At 44.4% G+C, this 12,587-nt stretch overlaps 1 pseudogene across 1 annotated transcript in view; it reads right to left on the bottom strand.

Annotated features, from left to right (window-relative positions):
• Nucleotides 1-1,995: 1,995 nt before the first annotated feature.
• LOC310802967 (A-type voltage-gated potassium channel KCND3-like) overlaps nucleotides 1,996-12,587 on the bottom strand; it is a 50,979-nt pseudogene continuing 40,387 nt past the window's right edge. The window contains exons 2-6 of the transcript in view: nucleotides 9,906-10,074; nucleotides 6,087-6,188; nucleotides 3,741-3,833; nucleotides 3,015-3,278; nucleotides 1,996-2,260 (exon numbers count right to left, since the gene is read on the bottom strand). The product of the transcript in view is annotated as an A-type voltage-gated potassium channel KCND3-like (transcript). The remainder of the gene's footprint in view (nucleotides 2,261-3,014; nucleotides 3,279-3,740; nucleotides 3,834-6,086; nucleotides 6,189-9,905; nucleotides 10,075-12,587) is intronic.

Raw genomic sequence — 12,587 nt, 5'->3', positions numbered from 1 at the left:
AGGTCTATGAGTTGGGTCTTGAGTGTGAAGAAATGATGAGGAAATCCATGTCAGTCAACAGACAAAAAAGCTCACAAGTCATGTTTTGGTGGCAGATTTAAATCTTTATCTGACACTTCATAGTCATTATGACACAAGACAAAGTCAAATGATAAACAATAGCTAACAGAATGTACAGAGCAGACAGAAAATAACTAGGCAAACGGTAGAAAACAAAAAAACAAACCAACAACAACAACAACAACAACAACAACAGCAACAACAGCAACAACAGCAACAACAACAACATTTGTGACAAGCGACGTTCTTGATTCTGTCTCAAAAAAGAGATAATGACCATCCTACCACAACGCACGACAATGAGGCCACATCAGAGAATACCTCTGAGAGGTTACCTTTGGATTGGGTTCTCTGACTCAATAAGCATGACACTGTCATATTGGCAAACCATGAACCAAAAAAGAACCAGAAGAACAAGCAGCATTCTTTAAAGGGTGTAAACGCAATATGAATATCTTCACTTGGAGATACATTAGAATTAATGATAGTAAAACAAGTAGACTGGGTTTATCTATTGTATCACATTCACAGTAATCCTTCATTCTTTGTCACATGACATCGGGAATGATATTGTGGGTCTCCTTCTAGCGTCCATAGTTACATTTGACCACATAACAATGAAGCATTTGGGGACAATATTATGCCATGACATGGTTGAGTAGGCTGCACAAAGTCAATACAAAACTTATTGATACTGCGAGTGCAATTTCAAATGGTACTGTATTTAATTATTCAAAAACCTACAGAGTAAAAATGATAATCTACACTTCACAAAAAAAGTAACATTTTAGTTTTGCTGTAGCACATTTTGGCAAGTCGTCACAAGCTATTCCAAACAGTTAGGCTATCTACTGTATGAACCTCCATTGAACAACAGTGTATGTCACGTGAAGTAGAGGCCATGTTTGAGCTAGGAAATACAGTGAACTTTAGGAGGTTGCCCATGGTTACATATTGTACTGTATGACCAGGACACAAGTGTTCTGTATAGTGTAAGATATCCCGTTAGGTAAAAGGTAGAACACTGAAGAACATTATTAACTTTGTTCCACTGAGAGAGAGAGAGAGAGAGAGAAAGAGAGAGAGAGAGAGAGAGCTTGGATAAGGTTAGGGGACCCATGAAATAGAGTGTGGTAGATCAACAGCAATGGTTCTACAGTGTGTCCTTCCCGGCTAATGATATATTTCCCAAATATTAAGTAGCCTTTACCATACATACAAACATACACACACACACACACACGCACACATACACACATGCACGCACACACACTCGACAGACACTAGCAATCAAGAAATCCAAAACTATCAATTTGAAAGTAGATAAGACAAACGACACACAACACAAAGTAGACACACCAAAATCCAAATAAAAAATGAGACAGTTGTCCTCATTCTCCTTCCAATTCCTTTCAAGTGTAAGAAGAATCCTCTCCCACATACCTCTATGGAATTGTGCTGAAGTGGGATTAAGACAGTATGTTTAGGTGCTATGTGCACAGTGACGTCCTTGTTATATCAAATCCCACAATGGACTCACACTGGCCTGTCTTTAATGTGCACACCATCAGGTACAACCATCATGTCTCTCCTTCATAGCCTGTCTTGTAAAAGGGACGACCTTGTTGATACCAGGTAGCTAGGTATCTCCCATGTTCACCAGGAGATGCTGAAGGCGAATGATGCTTTTGTTTGACCGTTCCTTAATTACTCAAAGTCATTAACGATTGCAGGTTCTCTTTCCTTTATACTGTATGTCCTTGCGACACTGCACCCAAAAGACGTCTTTTTTTAATTAGTTGAGCACGCCATTCCCCCCTTCCTCTGTGGGACTGGGACAGAGTTCCTGAGGAAGCTTCCCTCCTTTCACCTCTCCTCCTCCTCCTCCTGCTCACTGTCTGAGTCAGTCAGTTCGTCACACAGACAGCCAGCCAATCACAGAGCAGACACTTTGACCATGTTCACGTTGGAGCTGGCAGTGGTCTGGATGCTGGGGACCGGGTGTTGCGGGTGGGGGTGGGGGTGGGGAGGTTCGGGTGGTGGGTGGGGGGGTCGGCGCTGGGGGAGTCCGTGGTGACCGTCACCATCGGGGGTCAAGGCGGGGGGCGTGGGGAGGCTGATGATGGCCGTGGTGATCTGGCCGCCCTTGCAGTTGATCCGGCCCCCTAGGTCTTCAGGCTTCATGTTGAGATTAGAGCGACTGAGAGAGGGGGAGGGAGGGAGAAAAGAAGGGAGAGAGGGAGATAGAGAGAGGGAAGGTAGGGAGGGAGGGAGAGACGGAGGAGTATGAGCATTATCATAAACCCCCTCCAAATCTCTAAATTAAAGTGACATAGGCCAATACAGTACATGAAAACACAAAACTACCCATCAACTTGTTGCAGGCAGCAGAAGTAGCAAACATGAATCAGCAGTGCTCTCTAGTGGCCCTTCTGAGAGTTGCATGGATACAGAGTAAGCATACAGTTCCTGATGCTTCACCAGACTCAAATATAATAATGAGTCTGGTATGAGGGACTACTCTGTTGCCCAACACTGCATGTCAACCCCTATGATGAGTCTGGATTGACAGAAGTGACATAATCACTGAGACCCGAATCAACCCCCCCGATTACTGCCACGACTAGCTATGCTAAACGGTTATGTTGTTGTTACGCTGATGTGTTGTGATGTTTCTGTTTTCTTGTCTATCTGTTACAATGGGATGTGAACCTAATTGGTATGTGAACCTAATGTTTATCCCTCTCTCTCTCTCTCTCTCTCTCTCTCTCTCTCTCTCTCTCTCTCTGCCTGCCTGCCCGCATATCTATCTATCTATCTATCTATCTATCTATCTATCTATCTATCTATCTATCTATCTATCTATCTATCTATCTATCTATCTATCTATCTATCTATCTATCTATCTATCTATCTATCTATCTATCTATCTATCTATCTATCTATCTATCTACTAACCTGATGTTGTGGAGCATCTGTTCCCCACATTGGATGTGGATGGCGCTGAGCTCCTGCAGCGGTCTCTGGTGGCAGGGGGGCAGGCTGGCGTTGGGCAGGGGGATGTTCCTCTTGGCCCGGCGGGTACAGCATGTGCCACAGGGCCCATCCTGGCTGGAGAGGGAGGGGCTGCGGCTGTGCGACTGCGAGGGGGGGTTTGTCTGGAGCTCGCTCTCTAGACAATTCTGTTCGTAGAGCTGCGCGTCCACAAACTCATGAGCCTGTAGGGGGCGACAGAGATCACATGGCATCTGTTGCACGAGCAGTTACAGTATACAGTATATTCACTATGGTTTGGAATTCTAACTCGAAATCCTCTCGTAAGTCTGACGTAAATCTTGCATTGATGTCAATGAGAAATTTGCACGATGAGTCGAGTTGCGTGTGCGGATCTCGAGTTAGGATCCCCCCATATGTAATCAAGGAAGAGTGCAATATTATGGGATGTTTGATTTAGGAATGGGTCTCATGTGCTGGGTAACAGTACAGTCTGAAAAACCCTAGATCTGTTAACTAATTAACTCTAATTAAAATAATAGTACTGTACAAGATATTTCAATCAACCATAATCAATAGAACAGTGAAATACACAAGCTCTCCATTTGACCTTGTTATAGGGTTGCACAGAAAAAGAATGTCTACAACTAGAAAGATGGTCCTAGATGGTTGTAGTAGAGACTCACGGTGGTCTTCTCCAGACAGTGCAATAGGTGGTGGTGTTGGCTCTCTAATAAAGACGTGGCCTTGCTGAGCTGCTGCTCCTCCTCCTCTGAGCCCTGAGTGGTCGCATAGACAACACACAAACACACACACACACACACACACACACACACACACACACACACACACAAGCACGCACACACACAAGCACGCACGCACGCACACAATTAAACTGACAAGTAAACTGTCACTTTCATAATATAGTAATTCACATTTATAGTGGATAAGCTTCTTGAGTTCCAGACATCTGTTTATTGTTTTAATATGGCTGAGAAACAGGTAAAGAACCAACCAATGACACAGAACAATGATTGCCAACAATTCCATCCAAACACATTTCAGTCTGTCATGACGTTATTCAAGCAATGTTTAGACTTTTCATTGCAATGTCTGCATTTGTTGGCTGATTAAATACCTCATGGAAATGGTTTTGCTTGTAGGGTGGCTGCTTCAGGGAGTTGAAGAGAAGAGACACGGACAGAAAGAAAACAGAGAGACAAATTGCTTTATGTCTTATCTGAGTAAAATGTATTAGCATATTCCTTTCATGAATGACTCAATCCACAAAAACACAACAGTTTTATGCACTTATATTCAATGGAATAATCTACAATTTAAACTGTTCTAAAACACTGGAACTTTTTAAAACACTTTTTACCATCTACATCTGCATCAACAGACAACAGTGTTTGTGCAATCCAGTGAACCATAGAAAACACACATAGACACACACACACACACACAGACATACACACAGACACACACACACACACACACACACACACACACACACACACATTCACCCAATGCGACATTCATTCAATGACACACTCAGTTCCATAATGTGAACAGTAACAGCCTTGAGGCGGCTGAATGCTTTCCAGAAGATTTCTGTTTGAAGCTTTTTCACTTGGATGAATTCATCATGAAGTATCTGCTTTATGATGGAGACTTCTAGCTGCCGATGTGTGTGGGAGGGCTACAAACAAAAGACTAAGATATGAGAGCTTTATGCACTTTAAGGTGAAACAAGTTTCCTAAAACTGCCGGAGTGTGGCTGAGCAGTAACAAGCTTCTTGACTCAGTAGAGGCCAGAGTCAGCCAGCTATTCTCTCAGAGATCCAGGCCCACGCAGACATCACTGAGTGACTGTGGTGACATGACTGTAATTTGATGTGCCAGAATGTTGACAGCCTCATCACAGCTTCTTTAAAAAATGAAATCCCTCAACGCTTACAGAACACATTTACGTGATAATGTTAACACTTGCAAAAATCCACATACTTTCAGCTTGGACCTCAGCTGTTGTCAGCTTCTCGCTTGGGCTTTTGGGAGGAGCGTTGCTGATAGCATGTCAGTGGAAGGATGACATGGATGTGTGCATAGTATGACACATACACATGCACATGTGCACACGTGCACACACACACACACACACACACACACACACACACACACACACACACACACACACACACACACACACACACTTAATACTGATGGTGGCTAATTGATTGAATAGCTAGCTATCATTTTTAGACTTTTTTTTTTTTAGATTTGCTCGTGGCGTTTTAATGTAGCGAGCAGCACATTCAAGCATGGACAAGAACAAAGAGAGACATGAAACGAAAGCAAAGCGGACGACTGTGCTGTTGTTGCCAACGCAATTATTGTGTAATTCCATCCCCATTTCCACATGTCTAATTCGTTTTGAGGATGCAACATGTCTGGCTTGGCTGGGCTTCACAAACCACAGCAGAGCAGAACAGAACCAACGGCAGGATTATATGGAAGCAGGCAGAAGGTGTCAGTCTGTCCAAGACAACCTCAGTAAAGACAGAGTAGACACCACTGCCTTGTCACTGATTACTCAGCCTTTTAAAACAACAGTCATCTGTCTGCAAAGTCATTACAGCTACATGTTGTCTCAATTAATGGATTCAAGACTGGCAATACACTTTGACTGAAGACTATAATGTAATCACCACTCCCCCTCACAGCAAGGCCATCGATGACTCTCTTGCCTTCTGTAAATAATGGCTTTATAATGTCCATGGGGTGTCATTCATTATGTCCTTTAACTGTCGTGTGCTGAGTTTCCCCAAAAATCTTTTGTATTGTAGAACTTGAGATAATCTTTGGTTCATAGCCAACAGTGAACTCAAAATGAACTCTTAGAGTTCACAAAGCGAAACTACAAAGCTACAAAGCTAAACTCACTCTTGCTATGTTAGCCAACTCTAAACTCTTGCCTTGTTGTGTCAAGCCTTTCACCTCCAAGCTCCTAGGAGGTCAAAGGTCTGTCTTACCGTGAGCTCCAGCAGTTCGTTGAAGAGGCCGTTGCGTTTGGTCTGGAGGAAGGCGGTGGAGCTGCCCGTCTTGGCTATTCTTATCCTGGCCAGTCTGGCTTTCTGTGTGGGGGGGAGAGGGGAGGTTAACATGGCAGACACAGACTCAGATGACTAATAGCCTTCTCTAATGGTGAGTAGAATGTGCTGCCTCATTACTCCCTCTGTGTCGGTCACCAGGACAAGGGTGATACGATCATGACAGAGGTTTTCTAGATGTTTCTTATGGTTGTGAAATGTGTGAACCACCATGTGATCTATTTCAAGTTGGTGCAGTTTCTGCCGTTGGCAGTGTTCTTTCTGTCTGAGATGTTTGAAGTGGATCCTTTGAAGGGGAAAATTAAACCATCGTATCAAAGACTAAACCAATCAACTAGAAAGCAGTTATAAGACGGAAGCTAAATGGAGGATAAATGAAGAGGCTTGAAATCACATCAAAGCAATGTAAAACTAGTTGCCAGGTTTATCAATAACAAAATATTGACAAGTCAATGGATGATAGCGTTAGTGTTTCAGTCCATCCATGCGGGACACAGAATTTTCTAAATCTCTTGCTTATTTTAAATATCAGAATGGTGTGTCTGTAGCTCATGTAATGGAAATTGCATTTGATGCCAAACCGATTCAGCTTCACTACCTAAGATATCAGCCTAAAGTGCTTTTCAATCACCCAAGGTGAGAGTAATAATTTCTTTAACCTTGTCCTGTGATTGCTTGGGCAAATACATTTTAGATAACCCCAAAAAACGTTTGGCCAATGCTTCTCCCTGCCGACTGCTTTAATGTAATAGAATCCATTTGGTGGTTCTAAGATTGGGATTCAGACACTCTGAAAATGTGATGGATGCTCCAGTAAGAACAGCTCATAGGGAATTACAGTAATGTGTGTGTGTGTGTGTGTGTGTGTGTGTGTGCGTGCATGTTGTACATGTGTATGTGTGTGTGTGTGTGTGTGTGTGTGTGAGTGATCACCTCTACACTGCTTCTCTCTCTCTGCCTCTCACTAGTGGTGAAGGACTTCATGTAATTGACAGTGAGCAAGCAGGCTGTCTCACAAAGTAGCATCTGCCTTAGACTCATGTTGATCAAAGGCCTTGCTTCGCTCGAAAATTTGAAATAAGAAAAATGAAAACTGAAAAAAGGCTTCGAAAATGATGATGATGTGCATCACATACTCAGATGGTTTGTTTCGGGAACTTTCAACAACTGAAAACGCAATCTTCCAGTTCAACTTCCATCTTTCCTCTCTCACTGACTGACTGAGGGACCTGGTGGTTTCATGTATATAACCGTGGACAGCAATGGAGGCTGGTGGAGGTAGAAATCGGAGGACAGGCTCATTGTAATGCATGGAATGGAATGAGGAATGGTATCAAGTGAGGAATGGTATCAAACATACTATTACCATTACCATACCATGTTTGATACCGTTCCTCATTCCATTCCATGCATTATAATGATCACAAAACAGCCCCATGTAGGCGCTGTAAATGTCATGGAGTTTTGCCGTGGTATATCATTATTTTACCATGGCTTTGAATTACCTACCTCTGCCTATCATAATGCTTGGTCTGATCTTACAGTTCTATAATGTATATTTATTACTCTGCCCAGGCTTCTCTGTTCTGTTTCTCAGTCACGAGTTTCTCTTCAAAGGCAAGTGAGCCTTGAAACAACTTAGTGACCTCTCCCCTCCCTCTCTCTCTCTCCTTCCCTCTCTCTCTCTCTCTCTCTCTCTTTCTCTCTCTCTTCCTCTCTCTCCCCCCCCCCTCTCTCGCTCTCTCTCTCTCCGTCGGTTTCCTGCTGATGCGTTTTCCATCTCCCTGGACTCTGGCCTCTGACGTCCCACTGTCTCTCAGTGCGGTGGCTCCACTTGACTTTGCTGTGCTATTACGGCTGTGACCCCAGCCCATTTAGAGCCCGCTGTGCTCTGCCGGAGTGGCCTTCTCTCCCCATTGGTCTGGCAAATAAGGCCTGTGATTTGTGTTACACTAAAAAAGAACCGACTCTTGGCCTGCACTGTGCGTCTGACAGCAGTGACTTAGTCACATTGGGAAATTCTACTTTGAGATGTCCTCTTTGGGTGACTGACTAAGCAGAGGTGGCCCTCCACCCATCTCCACCACCACTTCCCTGCAGCGGTAAATCCTCACAGAGGCGTGGACATCAACCATTCAAGGGAGGGGAATCCACAGAGGGAAAGTTATGATATCTGAATGCAGATGATATGGATACATACCGGTTTTTGTTTTTTGTACCGTAGCCCCCCAGGTGGCCACCTAATTGCAATGGGAGCCTGGAGCAGACCACTATTAGAGTGGAATGGGAGGGAAGGGGGGGTGAACAGGGCTAATTCAAGAGACACACACTCCTTCTCTCTCTCTCTCTCTCTCTCTCTCTCTGATGCAATAGGTAACTGTAGATAGCTAACGAGGAACCGTGACCTAGGAGGGCTACAGTATGTAGATTAACCACTACAGCTATAGGTATTTAGAGACCTACAAGGGGCATCTATATACAGTACAGGGGAGGCTGGTGGAGGCAGAAATTATAGGATGCATTACGATGAGCCTGTCCTCCGATTGCTGCCTCCACCAGCCTCCCCTGACAGAATGTCAAGTGTCCACTGCAATTAAGATAAATACTGCGGATCCTTTGATTCCAGCAACATAAACTGTCTATTGACCTTAATAGTTGACCTCAGGAGTGTCTAGTCTGCCTCCTTCCATCTATACATCTCTTCACTTTTCCTTACTCAGGGTCATACTAACGAGGCTTTACCCGCGTCTGTTCTCTGTGTCCAAGCCTCTCCCACTCACATGCTCTCTGCCTGTCCTCAGGAGTCTTCATGCCAGTGTGCTAGCATATATTACAACTGGTGTATACTACATTTCCTCTTTTCAGTTCTGCACTCCAGCAAGGTCATACTAAACAGAGATATCCAAGTTGACAGCCAGGACATCAGCCAAGACTACCCCTGCCTTTCTCTCTTCTCTGTATCTCCTCTTCCACTCACCTGCTCTCTGCCCTAATAGCCCTCTTATGTAGTGTCAGTGAAAGGTCAAACCCACTGGGTCAGTGTGGAGAGTGGTCTGGATCGGCACTTTACGCTAGCTGTATCCATGCTGAGGACCCTGTGGAGAAAAGTCCTTCACAGGTACTCTGGAGCAAACACAGAGGTGAATGTCATCTCGGACCCCAGAATCCCATCTCTCGATTGAGATTCTGGGGGCGTAAACACTGGTTACGGGAGTCTCCACCCCCCTAATGTTTTTCGCTGAAGGGCAAAGATCTGATACTCAGGCAGAAGAAAGGACGGTGGGTAATGAGAGGTCAGCTGTGGTGGTCTCCAACGGCTACCTTGTTGAACTGTGTCCAATGCCCTACAGTATCTGCCTTCTCATCACAAGAGCTGATCTCTCATCAAATCTTTGCCACCGTCATTGCTAATGATCCTGTTGCTGTGATGGTCATTTGATGGTGTCACTTTGATGCTGAACCCAGGCCAAGGGCATGCAGTCAGTAGATCCCATAGACCCCACGGGACATCAGCCCCTCTCTCTTGCCTGCAGCGCATGCCAGGGGTTAGTACTGCTGTGGTGGAGCCTCTGAAGTCAGGGGGGCGAGGGGTTTCATACACACACACACACACACACACACACACACACACACACACACACACACACACACACACACACACACACACACACACATCCCTCATCCCCCCTATGCTGTACAGCTGGATGGAGCTCATCGGATGGTAAAGTTAATGGTGTTCACCTGTACCTTCTGCGCACGGCGTTTGTCAGCTCTTTGGTTCTGGTGATAGATTCGGCTAAAGTTGGAGACGATGACAGGGACGGGCAGGGCGATTACCAGCACCCCGCTCAGAGAGCAGATGGAGCCGAAGATCTTCCCCGCAATCGTCTTAGGGACCATGTCTCCATAACTACAGAGGGGGGGTGGGGGGAGGGGGTAGAGAGAGAGAAGAGAGAGAGAGAGACAGCAGGGACAGCAGAGAGAGAAACAGCAACAGAGAGAGGAGGAAGATGGAGAGGCAGAAAAATAGGGAGAGATTAGTTACGGTATTGAACACATATTGAATGCAGTCCTGTACGTATGAATCTTTAGAGGGATAATGTTTCAGCAGGTTACACTACTTGTGTGTACCAGCGGAGGTGTGTTTGATACCATTACTCATTTCGTTCCATGCATTACAATGAGCCCGTTCTCCCATTTCTACCTCCACCAGCCTCCCCTGGTGTGTACTGTGCTAAAAAGCTCTATGCTGTTTCGCCTTGGGCTAAAACCCAAACTAGCTCCATTCCTCTGACTAAAAGCAGAGAGGAAAAAAATGGGAATCTACAAAAGAATGAATGGAAAGAAACCTACATTAAAAAAACGATGTTGATAACAGAACAAAAGCAATAGACAGGAATTACATAACAAAGGACCCACTAAAACACTTAAAACTAATAAATCCATTAGCATTCTCTTTAAATGGCCCATGGTGAAGAGAACTCTAGCTTTAGTTCCTCCAGAAGGCCATTCCAAGAGGATGGGGCATGAACGCTAAAAGCTATTATTCCGGCAACTGTGGAAGCTTAGGGAACCTCCAAAACTAGCCAGTCTTGAGATCTTATGTGATCATTTACGACCCTCCAATTCAAAAGTATGGTTAAGTATGATGCCAGTTTCTGGAGAAGTTTTTTTATAAACAAAAGTAAGCCAATGGCATGATCTTCGTTTAGCCAGGGAAACCCAACCCACATTCTGGTATAGAATACTGTGATATATAGCATCCAAGGATTTTAATGTGCTAGTGGGAGCATGCATGTATACTTGAACATATTGCCATAGTCAATCATTGGTCGAACTGTCGCTTGGATTATCCATAATGAGGAACTCGCTCAATTGGGGTACCACCGAAAGACATATGCATAAGTCATGAAATGCATTTTTCTGTGACCTGAAAAATGACACATACTTGTTTTTTTCTTGCATTAAGCACCAACAAGGGCTTTCTGAAGAGCAGTAAATGCATCCTGATGCTCAGAAAAAGCCTGATCAACTGTAGGGGCAGCAAAATATACAACAGTATCATCAGCAAAGAAATGGAGGTTACAGTTTTGTATAGACCCAATATTATTTATATAAATAGTAAAAAGGACCAGACCAAGAATTGAGCCTTGTGGGACACCCCACCCTTTGTTATATCCAGAAAACCTGATTTAACACCATCATAAGATAGACATTGCATTATATCCATTAAAAAGTTTTCAAACCACTTACATGAAGCCTGGTCGATACCTATTTCAGATAACCTCTGGATAAGTAGGTAATGATCGACTGTATCGAAAGCCTTGGCAATGTAATACATAATCTAAAAAGAGAATGGCTGAAGCCACACAAAGACAAGGAGCTGGGGGAACAGAGGTAGCCACACAAAGACAAGGAGCTGGGGGAACAGAGGTAGCCACACAAAGACAAGGAGCTGGGGGAACAGAGGTAGCCACACAAAGACAAGGAGCTGGGGGAACAGAGGTAGCCACACAAAGACAAGGAGCTGGGGGAACAGAGGTAGCCACACAAGGACAAGGAGCTGGGGGAATGGAGGTAGTCACACAAGGACAAGGAGCTGGGGGAACAGAGGTATCCACACAAAGACAAATCCTAAGAGGATGAGCAATTATTGAGTCAATGGAATGAACAGATGTTGCTCCTGTGTTGGCTTTTGTTTCCACAATCTGAGCACAAATGATTATCAACCAGTATCGCAACCGCTCTCAAGTGACAGATAATGAGAGAGAGAATGGAAATGAATGAGAATAAAAATGAGAATCTGTGAACATAATTTTTCCTTCAATGTGTCATATTCAAATCTAATTAAAAGCCAAATGTCTGTGCTTGGATTGAGATGGATCCCAAACACACACGCTCTCCGATTCAAATTGTCTGCTCTCCCTCACTTTAGTATTTCCTCTCTGCTGCGTTCTGGTGACTCTTGACAGGTAGCCCATGCACTGTTGACTGCAGGCGTCCTCAGGGGAACTCTCAGGACCCACAGAAGATGTGGGCACTGACATCAAACTTTCCTGATGGGCAGCGGCTCGCCACAAGCTCCCTCTCCATTTCATGGCTGTTTTATAGGCTGTCATGGGTAGACTCACCTGGCCACGCTCACTGCCCACAACCTCCAGATTACAGGATAAATGTGTGCCTGCTGAATGTGTGTATGTGTGTGTGTGTGTGTGTGTGTGTGTGTGTGTGTTTGTATATGTGTTGGAAAGAGAAAGTGATGTTTGCTCAAATATCTCCCTTCTTATTTGAAGGCGGTGTTTGTCCTTTTCAATAACTTGAGTACAGTTATGTGGAAGAATGCTAGGGTGTAATAACTCAAGTGGGCTCCCCAGAGAGATGGTAAATAGAGCCGTAAGCTGTTCTTCATGTTGTTTCTAGTTT

The sequence above is a fragment of the Argentina silus genome (genome assembly GCF_951799395.1).
Source record: "Argentina silus genome assembly, chromosome: 4".
NCBI classification, from domain to species: domain Eukaryota; kingdom Metazoa; phylum Chordata; class Actinopteri; order Argentiniformes; family Argentinidae; genus Argentina; species Argentina silus.
This window is presented reverse-complemented; position numbering and strand designations above follow the sequence as displayed.